General features: G+C 41.0%; 1 long non-coding RNA gene across 1 annotated transcript in view; it reads right to left on the reverse strand.

Moving 5' to 3' along the window:
• Positions 1 to 20,461, reverse strand: part of LOC122974405 — a 149,434-nt gene that overhangs the window by 39,812 nt on the left and 89,161 nt on the right. The gene's annotated exons all lie outside the window — the stretch shown is intronic.

Here is a 20,461-nt window from a genome sequence, read left to right on the forward strand (position 1 = left end):
TCCTCTGCCTCCCCAAAGATCTGGCTGGACAGTGTGTGTTATCCCTCCCTCCTGATAAACCTCATCTCCCACACACACACACAGAACCTGTACTGTATGTCATGTCCAGGCTATAAGCTGCAAGCACTCCGCCGTCCCCTAATAGCAACCATGACAGCCATCCTCTCGACTGGGAAAACAACTGTAGTTTTTGTTCCATAGCCCACCTAATACTCTGCTGACACACATTCCCTCCTCCACTCCCGCTCCTCAACACTTGTTCATACATTTTATCCCGTCTTTAAAGATCCCTTCTTCCCCCTTTGAGATTAGTGATGGGTAAAGATGAAAAATTGCGTTTTCAGCACTGTGACATCTAATCTGTTTGGCGAGCTTTAATTTCCCTCGACGATGTAAGTGCTGGTGGGCCACAAGCTCACGACAGACATACTTTTGTCAAAGGACAAGGATGACACCATAGGAGAACATTGCAGACTTTTTTTTTCTATCTTTCATTCCATTTTCTTACCCCAGAATGCTTGTTCCCGTTTCGATTTTATCCATGTTTGAAAATAAAGAGCATTTTTGAATCCCTAATTTTCTATAATAAATGACTAGAAATACCTGTTACAAGTGTTTATGCCATTTCTTCATGTTCTTAAAAGATCTGCAGCTCAAATTAGCAAAGCACCATTCTCATCCATTTGGTATGGTATTGTATCAATATTGACACAAATACTGACCATATTAAATGGATCAATTATCAGCCAAACGTGACCGATCCCCAAACCAATTAAGTTTTCTGGTTTGCTCCAAATATTCGCTGAGTGCTGATAGTATGTCATCACTAAAAATGGCAATAATCCTCTGGACTATTGTGATCCCCTGACTTTTCCTCTAGTGCCACCATGAGGTTAACATTTATGGCTTTGAGTGAAATGTCTCAACATACTTTGGTTCCATCCTTTTTCCTTACTTTTCATCTAGCGGCAACATCAGGTCACAGTTTTAATTCATTCAATACTTCTTGATTCTTCTTGATTCTTCAATGATTCTCCCATTAGCCTCAGGTGTACTTTGTGTTTAGTGCCAATTAACAGGTTTCTAACAGATCGCTAACTGCCAAAACTAAGATGGCGAACATGATAAACATTACACCTCTTTCACTGTCACTGTGAGCATGTTAGCAGCTAAAATACCACCAAGTACAGACTCACAAAGCCGCTTGTGTTGCTTTAAACTCAATCAACAACTAAGAGTCAGAGATTTTGTGCTCTTTTGCTCCTGCAATCATTTTGAAACATTGCATGAAGAAAATATTGTATGTTTAACAAAGCTTGGTAAAGAAGAGCAGCTCAGAAAATGAGCAACTGGAACAATTAGCAACTTAAATATAAAAAAGGGAACTTTGGAGAGCTATGTTCCAGCAGGTCAGTACTGTCTGTGAGATCTGTATTTGTACATAACACCATTTACATGTATTACACAAATCGGAATTGATGGTGTGTTTTTATATTATTAAGTTGCTGCACTGTAATGACACAATTTCATAAACTTTCTAAACAATATGATTACATTTTGCACAAGCTTGCACAAGGTTTTTGGAACATCACCATCTCCACTTAGAGTCAAGATTTATAGTTACAGCTTTTACACCTACAGGAATGATATTAATCAATTCCTCACACGAATGTTTACAGATTTTCAATTTGACAAAAAAAGGTATCGGATCAGCATCCTGGCACCCTGAGTTTGAGTATCGATATTGATGGGAAAAGTTGGATCAGTGCATTCCTTGTTAAAATGGAATTATCAGACGACAGCTTCTCTTGAAATGTAAGCGTAAGCCAGGATGGGGAATGTTTCTTTTCCCTAAAATGAGAATCATTACTTTCCAGGCTTCTCTTATTGAGTAGCATATTAGTGTAGCAATGAAGAGACTGTAGCTGTGAGGTTACTATTTGTCTACACAAAATAGAGGCTATTTTTCATCCTGACAGGTGTAATGTGGCCATGATATTGGCATAATGTGCAAGTAAGATGAGTAACACAGGAGTTTTTTATTGGCCTCAACTACCTCATGCAAAAGGCTGTCACTTAGGTTTAAATTAAATTAGTGTGCTTGACACTTTGACACGGCAGTTCAGTCCCTCGTCCCCATCTGCCCCCGGGAGTAATCTTTCAATTCCACCAAATAAGAATTACGTTGTCAAATTGCTGCCTTGTCTCAAGATCCATCGCTCTCTCCTTCATGTGGCAAGTGCCCACTGCACCTCTGTGGAGAGACAGACTGAGTAATAGATTGATCTCAGGGAAAAAAAAAGAGGGATGGAGGGAAAGAGAGAGGGAGGGAGGAATAGAGATGGGGGCGAGGGGTAACCGGAGAGGTAGTTGAGTGAATCAGTTCTTCATTTTCTACCTGTTTGACATGTGTCACAGTGGAGCCCTCTGCGATTACATAAAAACGAGGACCCACAGTGTTCACAGTCGGGCGTCTGCAATATCTGCCTGATAAATATACTCGGGGGGCTTCAAGGCACGCATACAACAAGCCACGTTAAAGGCCAGTGTCACATCAAGTGGTCACAAAGCGTTATCAGCTCAGCATGTCATGGGTAATTACGAGACAGTGCCAAGCACAGAATGTTACATGTTCCAAATTCCCTGACATTTTAAATATATATCTGATCACTATTAACACTCATCTACTGGAAAAATTTTAACGCCAATTAGGCTGGGAAATAGGCAAACCAATTCTACATGGAAATGTGCTCTATACTACTGTAGCAGTAATATGTTTTGATAGTTTGACACCATGCTCCATGGTTAGACAGGGATGTTATTTAATTTCAGCAGAACATAGCAACACAATGCCGCCACAGATAAACAAAAGTCAAACTCGTCTATATTTTGACTTAAAGGTGCGTAGTGTAATGTTTAGGGGGATCTATTGGCAGAAATGGAATATAATATTCATAAGTATGTTTTAATTAGTGTATAATTGCATGAAAATAAGTGTTTCCGTCACCTTAGAATGAACCCTTTATATCTACATATAGGGAGCAGGTTCTCTTCCATGGAGGCCGCCATGTTGCACCGCCATGTTTCTACAGTAGCCCAGAACAGACAAACCAAACACTGGCTCTAGAAAGGGCTTTTCGCGTTTTTTAGTTTAGTAGCCATTGTAAGTTCTCCCACACGCTTGGAAGCGGTGGGTGAGGGGTATTCAGTTGGTTGCAATCTGCAACCTACCACTAGATGCCACTAAATCCTACACACTGCATCTTTAAAAGAGAATATTCAACTATCATGACAAGCTGTCCCATAAATCATGTAAGTATGGTAAATAAGAAACTACCCCCAGCTGTAAGTTAGCTTAGTTTAGCATAGAGACAGGAAACAGGAAAATACAGACTATTGCAGACTATTCCAGACTATTTCTTGGCTGGGTTAGTTCTTGGAGTGTTGTCATCGCCATGAGGTTGCCAGGCAACTAGGAGAAAAAAACTAACCAGCTATTGTCGAAAGCCTTGTATTTGCCATCCAGATATAATCTTCTCATCTAGTTCTCAGTAAGAAGGCGAATAAGAATATTTTCCAATATCAAACTATTCCTTTAATAAAGTCAAAATCTCCTTATAGTAGAAAATAGCTCTGACTCATTTTAATACAGGACCATAGTTTTTAGAGACCATTTACTTAAAGCCCAGTAGAGTTTTAAATCTCTATGCAATATTAAGATAGTGCTTGAGGTTATAGTAGGATCTGAATGATCCAACCTAACTTCGGAATTCCTCCAGTGAAAAGTCTTGGATATATCATGAAGGTGAGAGTGGTGTAATCGCATCATATTTGATAGGACAACTCTTCACAATCTCTGCCTGTCTGTCAGCCAGGTGGAGAGTGATGGCTGGTCTCTGATGTGGTGCAGAGCATTAACCATGTCATGCATTTGCACAGAACGGTCCTCCATCACCTCCCTGAGCGTTTAGCTTGGGCGGTGGGGGGAGACCCGGCTCATCCCACCCCTGACGGCTGAGGCTATTAGAGTGATGCACGGCGGCCCATTCCTCATCCTACACAGGGAGGGTGATGGATCCACTCCAGCCCCAGGCTCAAAATGGGCCTCCCCGTTTGGAGCAGAAGGGTGGGGGGGGGAGGCGTTGGCACAGTTGTGGATGTATGATGGAGAGTTATGAGGTTGAGCCATGTGTAAAGGGTACAGGGTTCTTCCCTGCTGACTGCCGGGGTCACGGGTTCAGCTCCTAGCAAAAGGACAGCTAAATTTCATATTTATGAGCCATGGCGGTAAGAGATCCATTTTTCACGGTCAACATTCGGAGTAATAGATGTTGCAATAAAGGCACCATTCATTTTAGATAAAGACTCTTCTTTACATTTTATGATGATGTGGAATTAAGCCATGTGACATACTGTAGAAGAAAAAGAGGGTAAAGTGAATGGTAGAAAGTCAAGTAAAAAGCAGACACCAACTGAATAAAGAACACTCCAATGGGACATTTTTAGAATTTAAATGAAAGAAATGTTACTTATGCTATTAGATCTCTTCTGCATAGATAAAAATTCAATTAATTTGACTTGCTTAACCTATTCACTTGCTACTTTTGGCTTTTAAACTGAAATCTACAACAGTAAGCATACTGTTTTGTTGATGGTTAATCACCAAGGTGAAAATGAAAAAAAAAAAAAAGAAAGAAATTACAGACTGTTAAACAACCTTGTTAACAGCAAAAGATGCCCCTTTCAGCACAATTCCTCTCTCTGATAATGAAATATAAAATACTGCTTACTGTACATACACACCGGCCAACACGCATTTTCATAAATATGTACACACACACACACACACACACACACTGAATGCAGTATAATGAATAATCACAAAGTCATAATTACCTTCTAACAACCTTTTTCTCACTACAGTGCATCTTTGTGATTGAAGTCCACCCACATTGAGTTAATTGCATTTATTCCCTGATGCCGCAAATATGCAATTAAAATGCAGGCATTACACACAGCCCTGCAAAATCATCAATACAGTACAAAGTTAAAAATAGTGCCAGTGTTTGCCTCCTCGAGTGCAACCTAAAATTTGTTTCTGGAGGACTGAGGGCAGTGAAAGATGTGGCACAGTATTTAGACCCCACAGTACATTACACCTGGTTAATTTTGGCAACTAAAAGGGAGGGGAAAAAAAATAATATTTCCAGACTTTCAGGAATGCCTCTGAATTTTAAGCTGAATAGAATAAATAATATTGACTCTAGCTGGTAGCATTACATCACAACCTGCCTCATGTTTTATTTGAGGAATATCAGCTTTTGCACATTTACATTTTCAGAGCACAATCATTCATCAACCTGCTGTTAAAACGAGAAAATGGGCTCTCAGTTGGACATTAGTAGTGTCTAATTAGCTGGTAAACTGGACATTTTGGTTAAAACTGTTTTTAAGGCTAGTGTTATATGGATCCTCAAACTATTGCCAGAAATACTGCTGATGTTAGGAGATTATGTAATATAATCTACTGTGCTGTAACAACTAAAATGAAACACACTGCAGTTTTATATAAAAATGACTTTTATCCTATAATTTCAGAGAAATCAACAGCTAATAAAGTGTAATCTAATTTAAGTTGTTCCCAAACTTTCTTTTGCATGTGACCCCTTAATATGAAGCAATGTCAACTAGTGAGACATCATCATGGGGTACATAACTATTAGTTGTGATTTACCTTTATCAGTTTAATTTGGATGAAGTTTAGATACCTGATGAAGTAAAACTACACAGTACTTCACAAGACAGAGAAAGTAGATTGTGTTGTAGAATTTTTATTTTCTCATATCCCAGCCTGGTAATCATCTCATGACCCCTCTGATTCATCCTGAAACATCTTGTGGGGACCCCCAGTTTGGAAATCACTGATCTAATCAATTCTAATATTTTGTACGTAGCCATCAACTATGGCTACTAGGGGTGTGCCCGAATACAAATTCGGCAAAGCACAAATAGTGGGGGGGGGTTTACGAATATTTGTTTCATACAAATATTTCAAAAATTATTTGTTTTCAGGAAAAAATGGTGTGCTGTCTGTGTTATGGGTGTATAAATAGATAGAGGTCTGTCTGCACTGAGGCGATGAGTAAAGTTTTAGCTCAGTCGTCAGCGCAGTCATCTATGATCTGGGAGACTCCAGTTCGAGACCTGGTTTGGGGACCTCCTTCATAAGGTAGTTTATTCATGAACACTTTTGTAACACTTTAATTTTCTAAAATTAAAAACATAAAAAAAAACAAAAACAGGATTTTTAAGCCACTTTCCACTTTTATTCGAATACAAATACAAATAATTTTGCTGCCTCAACAAATAAAAATACAGATACAAATACAAATACTGGGCTCTCTGCACATCCCTAATGGCTACATACTTTGAAAACCATTATAACTATCGTTTACATAATCGCAAGTACAAATTCCTATGGGAGAGAGGCAGAGGCCTACACATAACTGATCATCTCTTCCACCGAAACCCACTCAATGTTTATATTGATCCGAACCAGCCTGAGGGCATGTACATGTGTGTGCAGGAGAATTAGGCTGACAAAGATTTTGTGTATACATGTACAGTATGATTCAGTGTGTGTCTGCATCTGTGTACATACTGTACTATATGTGAGAGAGCAAGTACAGTAGACACGTTGAGTGCAGTGGCAGAAACTCTTAATAATGCAGCTCGTTGAGCAGGTTGGCCTCTTCTCCATTTGCTCAGGCAGGTTGGGAGAAATGCTGATGATGCAATGTGCTGACCCAAATACACTACCTGCTCCCAGCAGACTGCGCCAGCTGGGGCAATCTCTGTCTCTCTCCCTTTCTCCCTGTCTCTTTCATAAACCCTTACTGCTCATTTCATTTCCTTCTCTGATTGTTAAAAAAAAAGGGTCTCAAAGGGATCAAAAGTTCTTTCCTTATTGTCCTGCTTTTGCCCTTCTCTCTCCATCACTGTTAAAAGTGCATCATCATGTTCAACATGTTCATACTCACAAATCTTGTTTTCAGGTCTCATTTTTCTCACAATACCCTCTGAAGCCTGGTCTGAAAAAAATGTCTATTGAGTGAGCGATACACCATTGAGTTAGCCAGGAATCAAAAGCAAAGATGCTCACTTGTGTAGTGCCAAAGTGCTGGAGACATAAAGGCTGATGAAACCGCTCACCACTCGCTGACAGGGGGGAAAATTGTGCAGAAAATGTATCACAGATAAAATACGAGCAGCCTTTTGATCAGCTACACAAGATAACGCCGACCAACACGCTGCTCGACCGTGCTCTCACGCTGGTTAACTACAAACGTACCAGATGACCAATTTCTCGCTCGTTGCTCTCACTAGACAGACAGATCAAAAAAAGCCACTACAAAACACTCAGGCCTTTTATATCACTACTGGGTACCCAGGGGAACTGCTGTATGGAGCTGGAGCTGTATCCACATGTACACAGACAATGCAATACCTGCAGTGTCACAGCACATGACAGCCATTATACCAGTGGTGGTGATACTGTTTAGAGAAGCAGACTTACAACCAGAAGGTCCTTTGTTATAATCTCTGCCAGTAAAAATGTGGGTAGAAACAGAGTTTTTAATTCGTTTAGGGCAAGTCCAAGTCCAGAAGGTCAAGATAACTCCAAGTCAATTGACAAGCCGATCAACATAGTCCAAGTCAAGGCATCAAGTCCGTTGACACCATGTCCATGTCAAGTGATAATTTAGCAGAGAAGTCCAAAAGTCAAGTGATGAATCAGTGAACACAAGTCCAAGTCAAAGTCTCAAGTAAGTTGAGACAATCAAGACAAGTCCAAGTCAGGTGACAATTAACCAAGAGAAGTCCAAAATCAAGTGACGGATCAGGGAAGTGTCAAGTTATCAAGATAAGTCCAAGTCAAGTGATAAGTCAGTCATGACAAATCCAAGTCAAATGATGAGCAAGTGAACACAAATCCAAGTCAAGTGACACTTCAGTCAAGGCAGGTCCAGGTCAAGTATCAAGTCAGTGAACACAAGTCCAGGTTATGTGACAAGTAAATCAAGACATGTCATAGTCAAGTGGCAATTCAACTGAAAGAAGTCCAAAATTCAAGTGATGAATTAGTGAAAACAAGTCCAAGTCAAGTGTCAAGTTCAGGTCAAGTTCATTGAGATAAGTTCAACTCAAGTGAAAGGTCCGTCAAGACAAGTCCAAGTCAGTAAACGCAAGCCAAAGTCAAGTGAAAAACCAGTTAAGACAAGTCCACTTGAACGTTGTCAGGACTCAAGTAAGTCATGTCTCAGATAGAGCAGATATGGTGAAATGCCTCGCTTAGGCAGTAACAGTAGAAAACTAGTGCTGTACTAGGCATTTTTAATGGTACGAATATAAGGCAATGAGTTATTTAAAAAAAAAGGGCAAGTGTAACTGTGTTCAATCATCTTTTTTTGATTAAAAATGAGAAAAACCTCATCTGAAGATTGGGATGAAGGAAAAGGACAGGTAATGTTTCATCTACTGCCTGTTCTGACTGTATTTTCATAATGAACATTGGTTGCACCGCATTATAAAATCAAGTGATGTAACAGTGATCACGTCCCACAGTGGAAAGTCAGAGAGTACAGAAAACTTATCCCTGTCAGAATATCAAAAATCAAACTATATAGCAGAGATAATTCTGTGCAACTATAGCGGTTCTGAAACTTGAATCCTTTTTTGTGGCTGGATCACTGTGGTTTTTAGCGAGGGGGCTTATGCGTATAATTACATAGACACACTTATTTTCTGCATGACAGCCTTCCTGCCATAATAGCTTCTGTTTTCAGGGGGAAAAAGAAGAATGAGTATCAGGTAAATTGGAATTCTCTCATCATGTTTTTTCACTAAGCATGTGTCCAAAATTACTTTTTTCTCTTCCTTTTCTGAAAAGAATGATTGTATAACCAAAATGGAGAAGGCTAAAAGGACAAGTTAATATGTGCTTTCCATGTAAATTTTCATGTTAGATGTCTTCCTGATGAATTCAGCCTCTTCCCAGAGTGTCTACAGTAGCACTATCAACAACTGGGTTATAACAATGAATTATTCCAACATGATGCACTTAATAACTCCATTTGCATATTTAATAGAACTGGTAATCTCTAGGTACCTCAAATATCGACTCAGTTATGATTTCCATACTTTATCTTTCTCCATGAAGACATTCAAAGACAATGACTTTGACCACAACACTTTGTGAGGTGTTAATGAAAAAAAAAGGTCACTGACAACACAACAACTCTCTGTGCTTGGCCCTCATGTATCCTATAACTAGACTGGCAGAGGGCAATATTAACACATTCATTAAGAGGTCGTGGTTTACGCTTATTATTCCATTATCGACCTTGATGTGAAATTTGCATGATGCTTTATTCTTTATTCAGTGGTAATCAATGTGTGCTAGCCTGTTGAGTTTTAAAACCCATGATTGACAGTGATAAATGGAGGTGCCAGTACAACACAGAACACAAAAACTGAGCAGAAGAGACAACTATAGAGCTGCGCAGGGACACATTAGGGGAAAAAAAATCATTGAGGGACTAAAATCATTAAACTTGAGAGGGAAATGTGGTGATGGCCAACATTTTACTGGAAAAGGAAGGAAGAAAATAGAGGATCCAAGTCTGTGGAGGAAGAACAAAGCCCGGCTCTCAGGTTGATGTGCAGACACCCAGTCAGACAGCCCTTCATCCCTTAACCCCCAGAGTAGTGAGATGAGAGGAGAAAGGAGGAGGGGGAGGAATCAGCTTTAGAAGTGCTGAAGCTGTTTTTTTGTTGGTTTTTTTTTTTTTTTTTTTTTTTTTTTTGAGAAAGAAATATAGAAAGAGGGAATGGGAGGAGTTTGAAGGCACAAGAGCTAATCTTCTAAAACAGGGAAAAGGCATGAGTCAGTCAGATGTGAGCAGGTAGAAATGCAGAGCTAAAACAATGTGGGTTTTTTTTCCTCTGCACTCAAGTTTTCGTGCCTGTGATACAAAGCTTTAAAGATTCAGGCTAGAGGATCTCAACACCATACCATGTGCCAAGTAATGAAGATTTCACTCCTATAATTCAGTTGCATGGCTTGAGTTAGTTTGAATTCGCAGAGGAATATGAAGGTCAGGTGCTGTGCTATGTACACGCTCAATCTCCATGGCCATTAGTGCTTACTTATAAAGCCATTAATGTCCATTATCATAATTACCTTTGCTAACTCACAGAAGCCATTGCCACTGAATGAAATCTGCAGAAGTTTCAGCGAGTGTACGCCCTAAGAATTCTCTCTGCCAGCCATTAGTGTTTTTCCTGCCTCGCCACCATCCGTCGTCTTCCGCTCTTCCACCTGACTGCCCTCACCTTCTTCCTGTTTTTTAAAAATACAACCCGGAGCCGCCTCATGCATATGTTCACTTGCCACGAAAAGGTGCGCCATTAATATGCAAGTGCATTTCATGAATTAGTAATGCAGCCCCCCTTGCCAGTGTGGTGTATGTCAAGTTCACTAAGAACGTAGCAGAAGGAGGACGTTTGGCGGGTTGTACCAATGTACCTTCCTGCCGACCGTTGAACAAGCAGGGCTGTCGTTCCCCTTAAGGGGGCAATATGTCCCCATTCCATACCTGCAACTCAGCTCCCAAAGGGATGCAGTTTCCTACACAGCACAATTCTTCCCCTGTAGAGAAGCTATGGAGAACTCACAAATAGAACTTTTCAAGATCTTACTGTTGTCGGGACAAATGTGAACTGTATAGGTTGTGCTTTTTTTTTTTCTCCTTGCTTATGCTGCTGAGTGCAAACGAATCTCCCTCTCTACATTCAATCCCTTGTAGACCTCATTAGTGAATGGTCTTCTAGTGACAGCGCATTTCACTTTTCTTGCCCACAACAGACATCCAGCAGCACTATTTTTCTTTCCCTTGAGTGAGTTTTCTTTTTCCCAGCTGCTGAATTCACCAAGCGCTGTGGTACTTAGGGTCAAAGGTTGATAACGGCCAACAATCCAATTTCACAGCGCCTGCCTCTGACAGACACCGTGTGATCTTGGGTAGGACCCCTCCCGACCCCCCTCTCTGCATATCCTCAAGAACACTCTGAACTTAATCAAACTTTAATTAGCCCTCTGCTTTGGTGATAATTGGCAGTCGAGGCAGGGCCAGAACTTTGCTCCTGCAAGATGTGGTCTCTGAACGTATCCACGGCTAATCATGGAGAGAGAGATGTGGAGCCATTGGCTATAATCTGTTCAAAACCTGATGAGCCCTCTGTGTGAATGTTTGCATGTGTGTAACAGTATGTCAGTCTGTCTTAAATTACATTTAGAGGAGGAAAACGCGTTTACAAATGCACATAAACATTGGTGTTAATGCAAGATTGCTCTGACTTCTCGCAAAGAAGAAAAGAAGGGCTAAATCAATTTTTATTTACCTAACTCCATTCCTTTCTCCTTCCCATTTCCCCCTCATGGATTGAGTGCATGAGGTGTTTTACCAAGTGATTAGCAGGCATGCCAACAGACATGCCGAAGTCTTGAATGTTAACCCTAATCCTAACCCTACCCTTATTGTACCCTACACAACTTCCCGCAAATCAGTGCTGTGTAACTTATGGCCAACTGGGCAGAACCATCTGGGTGAACATGCCATTATTTTTTCCTGACTTTTGGATTACATAATGAAGCATGACAGGAAGCAGAAAGGTAAAAGAAATATGAGTGGAATGAGTGATGATCACTTGATATGGTCAAAGCCTGTCAGTGTGGTAAGAAGCTTGCACCTAGTGCTTTGAAGCCAAAAGGTCTTAATTTCACATATGATGTCTACCTTGGCTAAACAAAAGGCCAGTAAAAAAAAATAACATTTCAGTGGGCAGCTCCATCATACTTTGTACATTAAGGTTCATGGCTAATCGAATAGAGAGTTTCACAATATAAGACAGCAGCAAAGGAATCGCATGGGAAAAATTGACCTATGTCGGTGATGTGTGCACGATATCGAGCAGTAGTCAGAAATATGATACATGAGTATGTTTTTAGAGCCAAAAAGTAATAAAAAACAATTATGGTCTAAGCCTTTTTGACCTGATGGAGAAAATCCATGCCAACCCAATCTTGTTGTAGGTGCTATGATCTACTGAATCGAATGCCCTGTGAAATGAAATCAATGGAGTTACTCACTCCAGAGCCACATCAATCTGCTGCAATTGTGGTGCATGTGGATTTAGAGGCCTACTGTACCCCCTAAGAAGCCTCAGGTCAATAGCATTAATGTGAAAAGTTTGAGGATAGCAACAGGGCACACTCCCCCCTCAGGCTACAGTACATTTCAAGTCGACGTTTGGTGTTTAACATTGGCAGTGGTGGGCGGCGGAATGCAGTAGCTGCCTTTGAGAGAAAAGCAGCTCAACAAAATTATTCCAGGATGACAACACTTTATTCAGGTTTTTCCTGAAGGTTGAAGTCTGTGTTGAAAAAGTGATTGTTCCCTAAGACAGAGATAGAAATAAGAGAACACAAATGTCGCTGCGGCAGAAATCACAACAAAAAGCAATCAATATCTTTGAGATAAGCTGGCTGAAATTCATTTTGCAGAATGGATCCCATTCTATTTTGTTGTGTTTATTTACCCCCCCACCCCCCAGGCTGTGTCTTGTTGCTGTTCATAAAAGACCAACAGAGTGGCATGTCATGGCAATGATCTAGGTGATCAGCTCATATCAATTTCAGACAGATAGCTTAGCAGTTGTGTAAATGACAGGCGGGTAGAGTATTCAGAACCTGCCAGATAAAGTTTTGAGCATATCATATCATTGTTTTAAAGCTCTGAATTTAGACATCCACAAGTCAGAGCTGTGAAGCAGCTCATCCCGTCCGTCTGTGGGGCTAACACTAACGTAAACTTCACTAGCTTCATTGCAGAGCTGTCAACAGTAGCATTAGATGTCAGCAATTCAACAGAAACATTGTCAGACATGACCTACCAGCAGTTTCACATAATTACCATTTTGTGTAGCTGTTATCAATAAGTATAATGTCACTCTTTAATATCACATTTGAATATAACTTAGGAAATATACCACTGCTGTAATAGCTGAATAAATGTAAGCTAAACTGGTCAGTTTTCTAAAGAAAAAGAAAAGACTTCTCCACTCTATAGCTGACTAGTGAAGTGTTCCTCTAAGTTCTTGCATCAGTCTTGCCTTCAGTGTTACATCTGACTTCTCATTCAGGATTATTGCTGAATTTTATCTGAACATGTTCAAGTCCATTCAGCTCCAACTCTGATAATGCTTCGCTAATGTTAAGAAGTTTTAAAGGCTCAAACTCTCCCTGTGCCTTTGGCTTATCCTCTTTCTCTTAGATTTATCCTTTCTTCAGTTGTCACATGAGGACGAAAAAAGAAAAAGAAGAAAAAAAACCCCCACACAATTCCATTTTGTCCACAGCGAGTGTCGGTAACTGAGCTGTCTTGCTTGTTACTTTGTAGCGATGAAAATATGTATCAAGCACAGTGAATTTGATTAATTAAACTAAATGTCATGCATTAAACCCTCTCTTTGATGATGAGGCTTTGAAGATTTTCAAGCTTGTATTCCATTTCTTGTGACATGCTCCATCAATGTGACCATGGCAAAAGGTCTTGCTCAATGACATATCCACAAGGTGAATGGGACAAAGAGAAACCAGGTGGAAGGACTCTGGAGAGTGTGTATCTTAACTGAATTCCTGCTGATGCCGCCCTTGTAAGCAAAGCACTCAGACCACGAGGACAAACAATGGATATTTAGCTGTAGACATGTGTAGCACTTTGAATGGCTCTCATTGATTATAAGTCTTGATGTTGACAGACTATGTGTGTATGGGCACTGGTATGTCTGCTCTTGTATGTATTTTGTGTGTGTGCTTAACCAAACTGCATAAGGTCCAATACTCCAGGGATCCGTCTATACACTGATTGTGATAGGATTTTGAAGTTCCCTTGTAGAGCACAACAAAGTTACCTCCCAAGGACGTAGCATTAGCATTCAAGAATACCAGTTTGACACAGACTGGGCAGACTTGTCTCCCTGCTGAGCTGTTAAAAAACAAACGGGAATAAAGGGACCACCAACACCAGCTAGACTACCAATATCAGCAAGGGTCAATAGCAGCTATTGACTCGTCAATAGCTGGTCAATAGCTGGTATTGACCCTTCCTGTTTTTATTTAATGTGGTTCCCATTCCTATGGCTTGATGTGCTGGATACTCATTGCTATGCTAGCTGTGCTGCAGCATGCTGTCATACTGCTGATGCCAAGTGTTTCCGCATTGATTACACCTCTGGGATTAGCTCAAATGCAAATGCAAGTGTGTGTCTTTGAGCGTGTATGTATGTGTGTGTATTAAGACTGAGTAAAGGATATCATAGCCATACAGAGACTTATACACTTGTGATTGTTTGCACACGTGTAAGGCGTTTATTGTACTATATATATTAAACAATGTATGCTTTTGAACAAGCTGTTTGTGCTTACAACACATATGCACAGAAACAACCGAAAAGGCTATGTATGTCTAAGTCTATTCATGTTCAGACAAAGTCTACTAATATAGCATCTCAACAGATTCCCCTCCCCCACATATGCTCTTAAAAAACAATGGAAAAAAATGCTTCCAAACCATGCAAGCATACTGTATGGGAAACACTAACATCTGTGAGAATCTCGCTTCCTTGAAAAGCCTGGGAAACATTACATGGAAAGAAACAACATTAGGCGGAGCGGGATTAACATGCACCAAAGGAAAAGTCCCCTGTCTTATAATTACACTGTGGATTAAAATGTGATCAGCCATTCTGGATTGATCTTCATGAAAGCATCAGCAGCAGGCTGCCATGTCCTTGCGCGTTTATGGTGTGCCGTAACTGTACACACAAGCATTTTACCTTATTAAATAAATCCAATTTTGACTGCGTGAAGACGCATGTTCACAGATGTGAAGGTCAGTGCAAAACAGCAGGCTGATTTAATCATTCTGCCCCGTGTGTTTGATTTGTTTTAGAAATCATCATCTTTTCTGCAAAAGTGATGCCCCATTTGTGGGTTGTGTGAAAGATTTAGCAAATATTTGTTGCCTGTTAGGCAGGTAGAAATTAGAGGCAAATTTTATGACCTCCTTTTCCCCTTTTTAACAGCTTGATGTGTCAGTTGTAGGATTTGAATTGACATTTTCTCAATCTAGCTTTTTTAAAATGATAAACTATTTGCCAACTCTGTCAGTATTTTTTTTTTTAAAATGAAATAAAAAATGTCATAAATATGAATGATGATACACATGAAGACAGATGTATACAGCATTTTCAGCATTACACAGAAATACTGGATATCATTTTGCTAACAAACCTGGCTCCACTCTAGGCTTGAAACTCAGGGATTGACACTGCAGCATTTTCTGTGATTTTTTTCACCAGAACAGGCTACCAGCAGTAACCATTTTTAGAATTTTTAGCACATGTATCTGTCTGTGGGTGTGTTAACGTTCGCATGTGTTGAAGACAACTGTGTGCACTGAAATAAAGCTGTCAAAATGTCATAAATACTGAAGTGCAACACTGTTATTTTAATGAAGTTGGCTCAACTTTTTAGCCTGCAGCTGTTTCTTCCAATTACTTTTAATGCTACAGTCGTGGCTTTCAGTGTTGCTGGAATGAATGGAACAAAAAAGTAAATATGCACTTGATTTAACAACTGGTTGATCATACATGCAAAGCCTCTATCGTCAAAATACAAGAAAAAATATAAAATAGAATGTGGTTTTTATATCCAAAAAAGTGGAGAAAAATTTATGTTTTCTAGTAAAAAATGCTTGAAATGGACAAGAAATCATTCAGCCAAACTCCACAGCACCCTCTGACTCGCTGACAACCTTTTGCCACTTCATCTTCCAGCATAGGGCCAAAGGGAAATAGACACTGTCCACAGACTGTAGTCATCTTTATCTCATATGCTGCCAAATAATGTTTTTAAAAATGACATTCCCCTTACTGAGAAAGTTTCAGACTGCAGCTTCGCCTCACACATGCACACCAACATGATTTTCTTGTCTGGAAATAGCAAACTGAGAGCCCTTTGGCTTCCCAAGGGAATCGTATCGAGCTGAGATGCCATATGGAGGTGGGTGTACCATGTCTGGTGGGAGAATGTGGTGGAACTACAGAAACAATCCAGGTATGGAGGAGGTCACCCTTAAGCGTAACCCTCCCGGGGGACGGGGCATGATGGGAGTTGCGGTTCGGCGTCTCTCGCTCAATTCCATTCACACTGCTGTCACAGCTGCTTGCCTTGGATGACAGGTGGGGGACATTGTAGAAAGAGATGGAGAGGCATGCCAGAGAATTGTTTCATAATCTGCCAGTGTAAAGTGTGAACATCTGTTCCCAATGAAATATGGACAAAGAATCAAACTACAAATCATCCGTTCAGGTTTTACAATTTGTGCCAAATCATACCTGAACATGAACTGGAACCTTCCCGACAGCTATTAAAACACTTTCTGATATTAAACTCTGTTGCTAAATTGTCTGAAATATTTAATATTATCTGTTCTTTCAGTCTCTTATTTACCTATTTACAGTGTAGAAGTCTTGTAAGGGCATTTATGAACACATTTATCAACTTTGCACAATTGACCAGTTGCAAACTGTCTTAACACTGTTGACCTCTGAGGGAGTGGTCACACTGCAGAGTCAAAAATGGCAGAAACTTTGAACTCTAAAAACAACTGCAATGCCAAAACCCATGATACAGTATTGAGTAGATGGAATAACTGTGTGTCCTTAAATATGCGTTTTGTTGTTCAGTCAGGAGAGACTCAATTAAAGGAAAGGCTTAAAAAGTAATTAAATTAAATTTATTTGACAAAGTTTGCACAATAGGGAAGGTTGAAGAAATATGTGCAGGAATATTCCCCGATGGAGATTAGACACTGATGCTGGTTTTGAAGGAGTGAGAGCAGTGGTTGTATATCTGGATGGATGAGATGTAGAGCAGGACTCTGATGAGTGGAAAGACCTATGGATGCTGGATCTGATGAACACTGGAGGTGAATGGGGTGGGGAAGGGTTGCATCGATCTGACACTGAAATGACAGCTGATAGCAGCAGAGAGAGGAATGGTTTTAAACGTTTGACAGCAACAAGACGATTGGTTCACGTGGCAAAATCTGATTGGTTTACCTGACAGCATGAATGCCCTCAGGCAGCTGATTAAGACCATGTCCCCGCTAAGCTGTCTAAATTCATAGATGCATCTTTTTCTCTCTGTTTTGGCTCTCCGTCCAGACTAAACACTGTTTTTTGCATTGTGCTGTGACAAAAGTTAAGCCAGGTTGCCTTTCTTCACGCAGTGCTATTGTCTGTCAGAGCACAATCTTATTAATGTTAAGATAAGAATAAAGATAATAAATGTGTTTTTATTTTATGCCAGCTGAACTTTTGCCATCACAGGAAAATAATGCACACATGAGCTTCCATAGCTCATTCACACCTTTTAGCAGACACAACAAGCAGGAGAAACAAAGACAGGGTGGTTATGATTGGTAAGGAGTCTATCATGGAAAAAAATAATGAGGTAAGGACAATTTTTTAAATTACCATTACCACTTAAAAGTGTTGATCTATTAGGAGGAGCTCTGTAATTGTGGTTATCATGCGGTGATAATGGTGAGTGTGGTATCCTCTGATGAATATGGAAAACAAGGGCCAAACCTACTATATGCTGGTCATTGTGGTTTGGTATTCATATTTTGTTATTCCAGCAAGACCCAAAGCTAAGCAAGTGGGTGTTTGTGCTGTGTGGTGAAAGCACAGCTAATGAAAACCTCATGTCCCATGGCTGTTGGTTTATGTGTCTGTTCTGTAGGCCCAGCTCCAGCTGTCACATCAGATGCAATAGTATTCTGCTGACATTCTGCAGTACACACCAGGTTGGCACAAGATAGCATTGTTTATGATGACTGTCTTGTTAGCACCTGTGTTGTGCAATATGTTCCAGGCACTATGGTTTTCAGGAATTTCATTTTTTTTTACTCTCCTCTAACCTGTTGGATCTCTGTATTCTGAGACCTCATTTACAAATTAAGCACTGAGCTTATTGTCATTATTAGGGTTATTCTGTCTCATCCTCAATTGTTTAAATGATGAAAATTATAAACATTAACATTTCACAGGTTTATTTTCACATTGTCCAGCTGACTATCCACAAATGGCAAGCAAGCATCCAGGGTACTGTGGCGTATCATGGAAGTCAGGCAGAGTTCGGAGCTCTGCCTGATCAAGTGAGTATTGGGATCAACGGTACTCTGGGGCACAAGCAGGTGGTTGTGTGTGGGACAAATGACTGCCGGCTCTTTTCCTATCAACAGAGTACCAGTGGAGCCAGTGGTATATGAGACGATAGAGAGTACAAGCCAGCCGGCGAGGATCTGAACACACAGCATAAGGCCAACATCACCGGAGAACATTGGAGTAGGCCAGCTTGTCAATCCCCCCTCCTGAGAATCCCACAGTACTGAGGACAGACTCCAAAATGCCTCGGAGCCTCTCCAGCATAGGCCTGTTTGGATGGAACACACTTCTGCTGCCACTGAAGTCAATCAACCTGGGCTACAGACAGGAGAAGGCAAGGCTCATGTTAGAGCTGAGAGCATCGTCAGAGCCGTCTGTACAGAACACCAAGGCCAGGGAGGGCTGGCCTAGGGTGGGGAACATCTCCCAAGATGTGGTCCAAAGCCACAAGGAAGGAGAGGATGGAACTGGTGATTTCAGAGGTGGTCAGGATGGAGGAGGAGCAATATAAGATCAGAGCGCTCAGTCAGCGGCAGCAAGGAGGCTGGACAACCTGGGAGGGAGTGGTCAACAGGACCATAAGTTGGCCTGACATATGGAGGTTACCTCAAGCCACATTGAGCTTCCTTATTAAGTCCACTTATGACACTCTCCCAAGCCCAAGCAACCTCTGTCTGTGGTATGGCTTAAATGAAAACTGCCAACTCTGCTATGCCCCGAACCCAAACCTGCAGCACATCCCATCCAGTTGTAAAACAGCATTGGCTCAGGGTCGGTACGGGTGGCGCCACGACCAAGTCCTGTGGAAGCTGGCTGAAGTCCTGGAGACATGCGGGCTGGAAGCAACCAGAGAAAACCCATCAACACCATAGCGGCTGATCTACTTCATTGGACAAGGAGGTGGGTCACAGAACATCACCTGGAGGGAGAGATCAGTTCTAACACATGGGTGTGAATGGAACTTAAGAGTGGACCTCAATCAGTAGCTTAAGTTCCCGACAGAGATCACCACAACCTCTCTGCATCCAGATATCAACCTATGGTCCGTCTCAGCCCGGACAGCAATAATGGCAGAGCTCACTGACCTGTGGTAGGGAGGGATGGAGACACCCTTCTAGAGGCAAAAGAACAAGTACACGGAGCTGACAGCTGAGTGCAGAGAAGCAGGGTGGTCAGCTATCACCTACCCTGTGGAAGTCGGCTGCAGAGGGTTCGTTGGAACATCCACCCAGTGCTTCTTGAGGAGTGTGGGAGTGACCAGTCCCAAACTGAAGAAAATACTCACGGATCTGGCCAAGCAGGCACAAAAGTTGGAGCTTCTGGCTTTGGCTAATAAGGAAGGACAAGGCATGGGGAAGGCAAGGGTCCTAGGATCGATGCCGTTGTTCCACCACCGTGAGATGTTCCAGGACTAATGGAGTGAAATATCAATGAAGGGTGGCTCCCGGCTCATGACCCTGCAGCTGCCCTGATGGCACCATTGGAGATGTGACAGGCAGCAATGCCCAGCAGGTAGCCCTCTACCTGTGCTTCTATCTTCAGACTTTTTAATTACTTTTAGATTAGACCCTCTTAACCTTTATTTATTTTTTGCCTACATTTTATACAGATTTTTTATATAATTTGTGTTTATTTAAGGGACATTTTAGCACACTTGCACATTTTATGTTGCCTTTTACTTGTTTTATGGTAGTATTACCTGGGTTATAGTAGTTTCTGACATATTGTATTTAGCACTCTTACACATTTTATGTTGCCTTTTACTTGATGTTGTTTTATGGTAGTATTACCTGGGTTTTAGTAGTTTCTGACATATTGTATTTTTATTTTTAAAGGTTTGTAATAAACAATTCTTTTACTCACCTTTAGGTGTCTGGCTCCTTGGTTGCCCAGTGCTGCTCTCTGCCCAATCTAAAGAACCCTTAAGATCCAGTTCCCTTTCCCTTTATACATGTGTCTATATGGTGTTATGTGCACTTGTGTGTGCTTTTTGCCTATTTGTGTTTGGCTGAGAGACTGCAAACTGTGGATATTTTGTGCCTATTCACACATATCTGAGAGGGTATGTGTGTAGACATGCTCGCACTGTATATGCATACGTGTG

This window comes from Thunnus albacares, chromosome 22 (genome assembly GCF_914725855.1).
Source record: "Thunnus albacares chromosome 22, fThuAlb1.1, whole genome shotgun sequence".
Lineage (NCBI taxonomy): Eukaryota > Metazoa > Chordata > Actinopteri > Scombriformes > Scombridae > Thunnus > Thunnus albacares.